At 37.2% G+C, this 12399-nt stretch overlaps 1 long non-coding RNA gene across 1 annotated transcript in view; it reads left to right on the forward strand.

Moving 5' to 3' along the window:
- The window catches only part of LOC140433260 (uncharacterized), a 121885-nt gene that overhangs the window by 93741 nt on the left and 15745 nt on the right, over positions 1–12399 (forward strand). The gene's annotated exons all lie outside the window — the stretch shown is intronic.

The raw sequence follows: 12399 nt of genomic DNA on the forward strand, positions 1-12399 counted from the left end.
ACCATCAGATTGCGGATGATATGCTGTAGTTCTTGTTTTCTTCATGCCTAGTCTATCACATATTCCTTGGAATAGATCGCTTTCGAAGTTCCTGCCTTGGTCACTATGGATCTCCAAAGGCACTCCAAATCGGCTGATATATTCTTGGATCAACTTATCTGCAACGGTGGCGGCCTTCTGGTCTGGAAGTGCGTAAATCTCGACCCACTTAGTGAAGTAATCCATTACTACCAGCATGTACTTGCCTCCATTTTCACTTTCTGGAAATGGCCCAGCGATGTCCAAAGCTATTCTTTCAAACGGGCTTCCAACATTATATTGTCTCATAGGAGCTCTCCTTTTTCGGTAAGGCCCGTTACTCGTGGCACAAATAGTACATTTCTTACACCAGTCTTTTACATCGTCGGAACTGTTCATCCAATAAAACCGTTCCCGAATTCGCTGAAGGGTTTTCCTTACACCAAAATGCCCTCCCGATGGACTGTCGTGTAACTGACGAAGTACTTCGGCTATTCTGCTCTTTGGGATCACCAACTGTCTTCTCTTCTCTGAACCGTCATCATTTTCCAGGACTCGTTTAAGCAAGCCATCTTCGATGATAAATGAGTCCCACTGGGCCCAATACGTCTTAACTACTGAGCATAGGTTTGATATTTCCTGCCAAGGTGGTCGACGGTTTTCCTCTTTCCATTTTCGGATTTTCTGTATAACTGGATCTCTCTCTTGTTCTTCCCTGATCTTAGTAGGCGTCCAGTCGTCGTTGACAATCGTCGTTCTTAGCACTGCTGCTTCCTTGGATTCCGTTTTGTTGCAGTGGGAACACTCTGCTGAGCATGGCCTTCTGGAAAGAGAATCAGCGTTTCTGTGGCTAACTCCGGCCCGGTGCTCAATCTTAAAATCGTATTCTTGGAGTCGTTCGATCCACCTGGCTATCTGACCCTCTGGATTCTTAAACTGCATCAACCACTTAAGGGCGGCATGGTCGGTTCGGATTAGAAACTTTCTTCCATAGAGGTATTGATAGAAGTGCTCTACTGATTTCACTACTGCCAGAAGTTCTCTTCTCGTGACGCAATAATTCCGCTCAGGTTTTGAAAGAACTTTACTAAAATATCCGAGGACTCGTTCCTGTCCTCCTTGAATCTGAGACAGCACTCCTCCAATTCCCACATTACTTGCATCTGTATCTAAGATGAACTCTCCTTCTGGCAGTGGATACCCTAAAATTGGTGCTGTTATTAAATGCTTTTTCAAGGTCTCAAAGGCATTTTGGCAGTCTGTATCCCAGCGGTAATCTCTTGCTTCCTCCGTAAGTCGCGTTAATGGCTTAGCGATATCTGCAAACTTCTTAATAAACCTCCGGTAGTAAGTACATAGTCCAAGAAAACTTCTCACTTGATGTTTGTCAGTTGGTTTTGGCCATTCCTTAATGGAATCGATTTTTCCCTTATCCACGGCCACTCCTTCTTTACTGACTATATGACCCAGATAATTGACTTTACCTTGAAATAGCTGGCACTTCTTGGGGTTTAACATCAATTGGGCAGCTTTAAGTCGATTAAAAACGTTTTCTAGATTCTTCAGATGTTCTTCGAATGTCTCCCCCAAGACGATTATGTCATCCAAATAAACCAGGCATGTTTTCCAAGATAACCCTCTCAACACATTTTCCATAAGCCTCTCAAATGTCGCAGGAGCATTACAGAGTCCAAATGGCATAACGTTGAATTGCCACAATCCAGATCCTGTGGTGAAGGCTGTCTTTTCTTTATCTACTGGGTCCATTTCTACCTGCCAGTATCCAGACTTCAAATCCAAAGTAGAAAACAATTTACTTCCAGCCAATGTGTCCAATGTGTCATCGATCCGAGGCAGAGGATAACTATCTTTCTTGGTAACGTTGTTCAGCAAACGGTAATCCACACAGAACCTCGTCGTTCCGTCTTTCTTCTTAACCAGGACCACCGGAGAGACCCATGGGCTCGTAGAAGGTTCTATCACCCCGTCTTTCTTCATTTCCTGAACAATCGTTTCAGCTTCCTCTCTCTTCGCCTGTGGTAATCGTCGAGCTGTTTGACGGATTGGCTTAGCATTACCAGTATCAATTTTATGCTTAACAACGGTAGTTCTTCCCGTCTTTCCTCCTATCGGTACGAAAATATCACGATACTGCCGAAGAAATTCCCTTAATTTCCTTTTCTCCATCTGATTTAGAGACTGTCCTGCAACTGCAACCATTTGGTCGAATTTGTCGTTGGAATTATCAGATGTTGTCGCCTGACGGATTATGGATGTCACAGGTACACAAGTTCCTACCTTTGTCTCTTTCTTGATGGTCACTGGGTAGTCGTTGACATTGATAAGTCTCACAGGAATTTCTTTGGCCGAAGTCACCAATTCCTTTCCAATTATGATTCCACGGCCAACCTCATCGTCGTGGTTCCAAGGCTCCATCATAACAGGTGTGCCTTCGTCTACAATTCCCTGTAGTCGCGCTACTATGATCGTTTCGCTTCTCGCAGGCACGACTGTATCTTCTGTAATGGCTGCTTGCACAGTGTTGTCATTATGTGGATGGAGAAATACCTCTTCGTTGCCAACTTTGATTACCTTATTCTTAAAATCCAATTGGAATCCATGCATATTCATTACGTCCATTCCTAATATAACATCCTCTTCGATGTCAGCAACTATAACAGTATGGACGAACTTTTCTGCTCCAATTCCCAATTGTACCTGGATTTCTCCATGAATGTTAGCATTTTCACCTGTAGCGGTCCGAAGTCGCAACCTCGTTGGTAACAGTTTCTTTCGGCTGTTTATAACTGTCGGGCGTATAATGGTTCTGGTCGCTCCGGTATCCACCAACAACGTATGCTTTTTACCATTTATGTCTCCATCTACATATACACTATCTTCACGACATTTCAAAGAAGCTATTAGTATGAGAGGGTCTTTGGAAAAGTTCTGGGTCGAAGCTGCCCCCCTAAGGCTGACCCGTTCTAGTTTTCCTGATGGTGAGTTTCTTGATTTGAGTCGTACCTAGGGTGCTTACAGGAGCTTCGCACGTGTCCTATTTCGCCACAATTCCAGCATCTGATGGTCTTCGTTTTCTTATATGTCATGCTTTTCATCATATTAACGAGCTGGTCAAGTTTATCTTCATCTCCTTCCTCTTTTACAGTCCTAACTTTACTGTACCCACCAGAGGCCTGCGTAGCTGACTCGTATTCGAGGGCGGCGGATAAGACATCAACCAGCGTCTTGTGACGAGCTAATCGTAGTGTTCTCTGCATTTCATGATCACGAAGACCATCAATAAACGTTTGAACGGCCAATTTTTCCATCATGTCTTCGGGAGCTGTTGGATAAGCATATCGTACTAATCTGGCAATATCTACCTCATATTCTTGAAGAGCCTCATCTTTCTTCTGTCTACGATTTTTAAGCTGCGACTGATATACATGCTCCAAATGTTCGTGGCCATATCGCATATTTAACCTCTTCTTCAGTTGTTCGAAATCATCGGTCTCCTCTACTGCTATGGTCTGAAGCACATCTAAGGCATCTCCTCGAAGAGCGATAGTCAGGTTTACCGCCTTTTCTTTTTCAGACCATCCATTTGCTCTTGCGGCTGATTCGAACTGTTTCATGTAGTTGTTCCATGATGATTTTCCGTCGAAAGTTGGGACTTTAACATGAATAGAACCTCCACTTCCTTCAAATTTCGGCCGTGTCTCCAACTTACATTTCGTCTCGTCTTCTTTTATCTCCACTGTAATCGGATTGTTACCTCTCTCTGCTGTCCCTGTTTCTTCCATCTTCCTTTCCATCTCTTTAATCTTTTCTTCGAAGGCCAACTTATCGGCAGCAACTTGGTTTTTTAGCGAAGACACTCTATCGTCAAGAGCAGATATTTCAGAAGTGACTTTAGAGATGTTAGCAGAAACTTTGCTTTCCAGAGAAGAAATCTCGTTAGAAACTTTGCTTTCTAAAGAAGCGATGTCGCCGGATACTTTGTTCTCCAATGATGCGATGTCGCCGGAAACTTTGGCTACATCAGAAGACACTTTCGAAATATCGTCGGAAACTTTGTTCTCTAATGATGCGATGTCGCCGGAAACTTTGGCTACATCAGAAGAAACTTTCGAAATATCGTCAGAAACTTTGTTCTCCAATTTCGAAATCGACGAGATGACAGCATCATGTTTGTCTTCAAATATATAAGTCTCTGGATCTAGTCCTTCTTCTAGCAAAGCGTTCTTTAGTCGTTGGACTAACTCAGCCTTTTTTCCGGTGGAAGATAATTCTCTGTCTTCAAGATGTCTTCTTAAATTAGTCACTGTCAGCTCATAAATCGTAGCCATTTTCACAATTTATTTTATATTCACTTGTATTATTATTATAAGTCTAATTTATGTTCGATCTCACTCTGACACCATTTGTTGTGAATTTATTAATTGTTAAGTCTTTAATTTATAATGTCTTGTTCTTATCTTAATTCATTAAAAAGCACAATGACTGATATTTATTTATTTTCACTAAACATACATAATTTATTAAAAAGCGAACGTAACATTTTATCGCGAGCGCGTCGTCCGAGTATTAACTAACTGTTTTCAAAATAAAAGTTCCTCCATATTTATACGAAAACAGCTGCTCTAGAATCCCATGGATTTTGACCTCAATTGACCTGGTTTCGCCTCGAATGGACAGGCCTAATTCCGGAAGATTCGAATGGAACCAGTTTTTTTTATTACTTGGAGTTTATGCCAGCTATTCGAAAGGTCTCGTATATTCTAAAACAGAACAGCATTAGTCATAATATAATACGGTTATTTTTAGGCCAGGATTTTTATCGTAACACGTCTAATAGGCCACACCGTGAGACATATTAATATCTCAGTTAAATTTTAAAGCAACTTGCTTAAAATAATTTATTTCTGAATTTATTAAATTATCACATAAACGAAAAGTATAACAGGTAAGAGGCAATCTTTCGCATTAGAAACCAGGCAAAAATCCCGGTGATGAGTTTACCTATCTGCGGTGATGAGTTTACCAATCTCCAAAGGATGCCGGTGATCAGTTTACTATATCTCCGAGGGTCTAATAATTTTATGGGGGGCTATATAGTGATGAGTTCGTACACGTCCTTTAAAACATACAGTGGTGTTCATTCATTGTTGCGATTATTTTTAAAATTATAAAGTAATAAAGCAATTACCAAAAAACAAACACAAACTATAACAAGAACAGATTTTTAGATTTATTATTGATTTTCCAAGCAAACATCCATAAAATTTATCGGAAATTTTGAAAGATGTGTATAATTTACCGATAAAATCCCCTGAAAACGACACGAGAACAATTTTTTACACAACTTTATAGATAGAAGCAAATATCCAGAAAATTGATCGGAAATTTTGAAAGATATGTATAATTTACCGATCAAATCCCCTGAAAAATAAAAGAACTTTGCGTTTTTCGACCTATACCCAACATCCGAATTGCGTCACTATTCCATTTCCTTTATGGAGTTAATCTCGCATCTACACAGGCTCGGATTCGAAAAGAATGTTTTATTGTTTGTTTTTGCTCGCCGATGTAGATAAAAGTGTGAGACCTGATGGATTTTTCATGTTGATTTTTATTTTACTGCTGTTAGTATTTACTTCCGTGAGAACATATTTTACTACTTTAACTTTTTTGTTTTATTTAGTACATTACTTAAAATCAAAATACAGAATAGAATCTCGCTATTAGCATGCTATACATGGTATCAGTAAAATGTTAACAATGGCAATTTTGACAATAAATCAATACCAATGGCATACCAATAAACAAGGGAATATTACATCACAATGTCTATATTAATTTACTGAAGATCAGTATTATAAAAAAGTGGAACGAATACATTCCGATAGGAAAACTATCTGGACAAATTTAATATTCTATTATTATATTTTATTCCTAACAATCTACACACTTAGTGGTTAAATATTAGCCGATTTGTTACGTAATACCGGTAGACGCCTGTCGCCTACCAATTGGCTTATTGGACGTGTGTATATTGTGTATGTGTGTATGTGTAGTGTGTGTTGAGCATTTGCCATGTTGCTAAGTAAAGTCGGTTTCATTGTCTTTACAGGATCGCTTAATATACCTGAGCATGGCCATCGTAATCATTATGCAACATCATGGAAATTCGGCAACAGTGAATAGAAGGCCTTTGAAAATATCTGTTTGTGTTTGTTTATGCACTCTGCTGATGGTATATTAAAAACTTTTTCAAGAAAAAAACCTACTCTTAGAGAAATATTTTTGAAACAGACCTACTCTGTTTCAAAAATATTTGCAGGACTTTCAAAACATTAACAAAGCAAGATGATGCTAACAGGAACAGTCCAATGGAAAGCAGGAAATGAATTATAAATAGACAGTACAAACAACAACAGCAATGGCTTTAGTGATATGATACCGTATTTTTGTACTTTTATTGAAAATTTTATTTGTAAGTTAATTTATTGTCTCATGAAATGGAAGTGGAATCAAAAAGAAAATCAGATAGCATCAAAGAGAGAGGAGAGGTAACGCTCATTTAATAAATCTTCGCACAGTGAAACCAGTTTCGATGTGACCGCCATGTTTTGGTGTCCGTACGTTGCCCATTACTACCTCTCGCAAGGTTACCAGGTCTACTGACTTTTCAGTAGATCTACTGATTTCATGTTTAGTTTACTGATTTACTGAAACGCTATATCCATCTAATAAAAAATATGTAATGATAAAATCATGTTCAAAAAGTGCTCATTATATCAGTGTTCAATTATAAATTTTGAAAAAAATCTATTTATTGATAGGTATCCATTATTCTTAATCACGGAAAAAATAAAATATGGCCTGGCAACTTTTCTGGTGCCGGTTTAGGTTTCAGTCAATTCCATAAGATTACGCGTCCCATCTCTTTCCTTGTCTAAGTGATGAAACAATTTCTAGATTGTTTTCCTGATACCAGACATAAATGAGTTTTACATTTTTCCTAATAAACCCTAGTTGATCTATCAGTACACAATTTACATCTACCTTTATCTACAAAACTTAGCAAGTGACATATGTTGTCAAATCAAACGTCATCGTTGGGCGAGGAGCTACCGGATAATTAATTTTGTTTCGTGGCTGTTGATCTGCACTTGAATATCGAGATTTTCTGATATTTTTGAGAGAATGAGGGACCTTCCAATATTAATGCAAAATTTTTTCATACTTTTTCTCAATGCCTCCATATCTCGACGAAATAGCAACCAAGCATTGTTCACTGCTATATCTATGAGCTGGCTGAATATACAAAGATATCACCTTCTCGATTTTAACGGTGTTTTATATAATGATGTCAGCTAGATCAAAACCATCTATATGTTTATTATATTATCTCACTACTTGAGGACATTGCACGTCAACTTTTTGTTGACTATATTATACTATGTTCCTTACTATATCGTTTTGCTTGGAGTACGGGGCTGCGAGAAATGTATGAGCTAGCCAAAGTGACACATTTAGTGTCACCCCACTTGACTACTGCTATACCGTTTGTGTTGTCAACTTTGTAATCGAAACTTCCTCTGTCTTTTGGAGGAGCGCTTTATCTGTTTCCAGTGTGCAACTTTGTAGTAGGTTACTACGAATAGTACCAAGACTCGCCAACTCTTTCTCCTTCTTTAGGTATTCTATTAGCTCCAAAGAACAAAAAAAGTTGTCAAAATAAGCTATAGATTCGTTCAGATTTGCAATTGTTTTACATAAATATATAACTACTTTAGCCCTGAGCCCCAACGATTCTTAATAATTTGAAAATGGTATATTCTTAAAAGTGCTCGAACTTGGGTACACTAAAAAGTCGTAAATAATACCTGACACTGCTGCACGACCTAACAATTTGAGTCCCCATTTTTTAGGCTTCTTGGGCATATATTGACGAAAGTTACCTGCCTTAGTTTCCTTATGTGCTATCATCATTTTATCACTAGAAAACAGTGTCTCTTGTTTCAAAGACAAACAGTTTTGACGTACTTTTTCTAGTACGGGCCATATTTTGAACAATATGTCAACGTTTGCATCGATGTTGTTATCTTGAAAGTGTATGACTCATCTTCTTGAATCTCTTTACTGGCATTACTCTGAGTTTGTGTTGATAGATATGCCTGTTGATAGAGTGGAGTATAAATTTTTTTTTTTTTTTTTTTTTTTTTTTATTAGAAAAAGATGTCGCATCCACCAAAAGGTTATTAGCGACGGAACAAAATATAAACAAACAAATATAACAAAGTTAAACACCTACAGATTATACAAAATGTTTATGGATCTGAGATAATTCACTATATTGTCACAGGAACAGTTTTGACCTAGAGCCTGTGGTAGAGCGTTTGGGATCTTGTAGCGCTGTCTTTCTTGATCATATTTACTACAAATTGTTAAAGAGTGTTCGACTGTTAATCGGACGTTACACTGATCACATATAGGTGGATTTTTCTTTGTGAAGAGGTAGGAGTGCGTTAATCTGATATATCCTAGACGTAAACGCGCAACCGCAATTTGTTCTCGTCTATTGCGCGACGATGGAAACCACTGAGACACATTATTTTTGATTTTATTTAAATTGGAATTAGTTTGAGACCACTCATTTCGCCACAAACACAACACTTTATTTTTAAAATAAGCTTTTAAGTCACTGGAAACACACTTGTCTATCGGTTCCGACAAATCACTTAAAATTGCCTCTCGTGCAATCCTGTCAGCTTCTTCATTTCCTGTTATTCCGACGTGTGAGGGAACCCATAAAAACTGGACGCTTCTTCCATGTTCATGAGCTTGGGAAAGCTGGTATTTTAGCAACTTTTCAAAAGGATGTTTCGGAAAAATGTGTTTTAATGAATGTAGAGAGACGTGGCAGTTGCTTTAATAACCTGCAAAGGCTATCAGAACTTACTTGTCTGTCACAAGGAAGGTAAACATTGCAAATAGATACTAAACTGGTAGATATGATTCTGATAGCAACGGCCTCCAAATCACTGACTATTGGAATTTGTATCGCCTCGATGGATTTGTTTACTAGTATTGCTACACCACCGCTTGCACGACTTGCATCTGTACGGTCTTTGCGGAAACAAGTAAAATTTTTTGAATTGTACAACTGATTGGTCTTTAAGTTTGTCTCCTGTAGACAAATAATATCTAGAGAATATTCAGATAAAAGAACCTGTAGCATAGGGAGACGATGGAAGAATCCATCAATGTTCCATTGAAGTATCGAGTTGAATGTTGTTAACAGATTCGGAGTTAGATGATACTGAACGATTGTCTACAGAAGAGTCACTATCTAAGTCAGAAATCTCTTTCCCTAAGTGTGTGTGTAGTTTTTTTTGAAGTTTTGTAAACTTGCTTTTTGTAGATCTATCATTTGCATATTGATAGCTGCTTTGTAAGAGACGGAGTAAACCAACCATATCAGTTGTAAATTCTTTAACGACGCTAATAGTGTCGGGGGAGCCTTGGACATTATCAATCAGTAAGGACAATTGGTGGAAATTTAAAACGAATGGTGGGGTATGATTATCAATGAAATGTTCAAGAGTTTCCCGTGTAGATTGAACTTTAGATGAGCGCGGTTTTTTTGGTTTAGAGAGTTTGGGTTTTGCACAACAGATTTTCTGATGAAATTGCTGAATCTGAGGAAGGCGTGTCGATCTCACCAATACTGCGTTTTATGGAAGAACTTGCGTTTTCGCAATTGCTATTGGAGTTTTCACTTAGATGATGTGGCTTTATTACATTTGGAAGTACTGGAGATACTGAATTGGTTGTTTCAAAAAATTGTGGTGATGTATCAGTTTTATTAGAATTTTCTGCAGTTTTATCTAATGGAAAAGGAGCTGATAGATTGGAAAATATTGCTTCCGAAGTTTGTGAAAACGGTATTGCCGCTGAATGAGGTTGATTAAAAGTGTTGCTATGAGTAGGAGTATTAGTAGTTTCTTTGTTGTGGAGATTTGTAGGTGTAGGTGATATGCTCGGATTTGATAATGGATAACTTGATGACTGCTGGGTGTTTGGTACCTTGTGTAGTATACTTGTTGAAGCTGTTTGATTTGGTACTTCATTGTTTGACTCAATATGAGTTGATTCCGTTACTGAACTGGTTTTGCATTGGGATGATATGTGTCCTGTATTTTTGCAAATAAAGCAGGTGAGTGTACCTTGAGACAAAAATATGCGGTAAGGTGTTTGGTCGAAATTTATTAGAATAGAATCTGGAATTGGTGATGTTATAGGGCTTATATAAACTTGCCTCCGAAAGCTCAATATGTGACTATATTCGGGAAGAGTCGAGCTAATTTTCAGAAATGATATTGGGGAAATAAGCTTTAAACCGATATTCTGTAATTCTTCAACTAATACTTGATGAGGAATTGATGGGCAGACTCCAGACAAGACTAGTCTTTCTGCTGGAGAGACAAGTCTTCGTGCTGTTACAACTTCGCCGAGTACTTCTATAGAGCCATGTTGTGTCATGAAGTTATCTACTACGGTTTTGTTTGCCAAATACATGCAGATTCTATTATGAGATAATCTAGATGAAAAAATAATATTTTTTGGGTTGATGATTGTACCCAAAGGAATGGGATAATCCTGCAGTTTAGCATTATCGATACAACTAAATACAATTGCTTGGTTCTTACTCGGAAAAGAATGTGAAGCGGCTGAAGCATAACTGTTTGTGATATTCGAACGTTGATTTACTGGACTGGTTAGATCGGAAGGTGTGTTTACATTGTGTGAAGTCATTTTAAGCTGCGGTGGCGAAGGCCTTACTCCGACTCTGGTAAATGAAAAACCAATCGCATGCTACTATAAGCTACTTAAAGCAGCTAACCTCACAAAATGATTGTACGGTGTATATTTATTATTTCACGTTTGCTTTTCACAATAATAAAATAATAATTACGTATAGATGACTTACGTAGTAGTATCTAGTAGATAAACACTTTAATTTTTTCTATAAATTAGTTTGATTGGATATATAGGCAAACAAATCGCTGAAAAATATGTTCTATACAATATGTTGTATACTCGTCAACGGGTGCATAGAAAGACCGTTCTGTTAAAAATTTTATGTGCCGAAAGTTAGTTTGTTCCTACCTGTACTGTTCAGATCTCTTTTTCGCAGTTCTAGATCATGAAGGCAGCGGCTGGTCATCTTTTGATTCGGTGTCACTGAACGAAGCAGTTGAAAGCGTATTTGATTTAGAGGAAGGATGTTCATAGTCTGGATCAAAATCGTCAGCAGTATCACCATAAATCTCCTCTTCGTCTGATGAGGTGGATGTAGAAAAAGGAGAGGAGGCAATAGTCACTATTAGTTTGATTTTGTTGAACTTTCAATTCCGTCATTTATTTATGATGTTAGGCAGTTTTACTCTAATACTATTTTCGTAAATAAAGAAAAAAAATTTATTTCAGATGTTCTAAAAGCAACCTTAAAGAACAAAAGAACAAACAACAGTTTTTTTATTACTACTGAAAATAGAATTTTAAAATTGTGCGTTAATTTTAGCGCGCAGCGTATTTTGTATATTAATAACATGGTTTTTTTTATCTAAGTAAAATAAATAATATACATTTTCTGTTAATTAATTCAAAGATAACTCTTTAAAATTATATTCTTCCCGTTATAGGCTCACTATTAGATCTATAGATAGGCCCTCTATTTGACAGATCGACAGTGTTGACACATCTAATGTAACGATCTGATAAATTAAAGACGGCCATGACCTGAATAATTGCCATACCTTGAGTGAGCAGTTGCGGTTAACATGACAAGATAGTATAAATCGTCTATAAAGTTTTTAAAATCGATTTTTTGAAAATTATTTCACTTTGGTAATATGCTTTATATGATTATTATTATTAAAAATAAAAATATTTTTGAATTAAGATTGAAACAAGAAAGTTTTATAGATGAAGTAGTGTAAAAAATTTTATTTTACTTTTTTTGATCGGGATGACCTTTTGGTTATTAGAATCTAACTTTTACTAAATGGTTCTTTCTATTAAGGTATCTGAAAAATTCCATATAATTTTGAATCGGGTTAAATGGGGAAATTCACTCCACCCCACGGTCCAAAATTTAAAAAAACCTATTGTTTATGTCTTTTATGTAGTTTGCGTTTATCTTTTTTATGTCTTTTGGTTGGTGTTTCATTAGATGATCCCCCCAAGTTGAAAGTCTCATCCTCCCAAGCCAAATGTTTAGATCCGGCACCGTTTTGACTTTAATAAGAAATATAAAGAATAAAAGTATATTACTTGGTCGATTTGATCACGTAGCTCAAAACATACTGG

The sequence above is a fragment of the Diabrotica undecimpunctata genome, chromosome 2, assembly GCF_040954645.1.
Source record: "Diabrotica undecimpunctata isolate CICGRU chromosome 2, icDiaUnde3, whole genome shotgun sequence".
Lineage (NCBI taxonomy): Eukaryota > Metazoa > Arthropoda > Insecta > Coleoptera > Chrysomelidae > Diabrotica > Diabrotica undecimpunctata.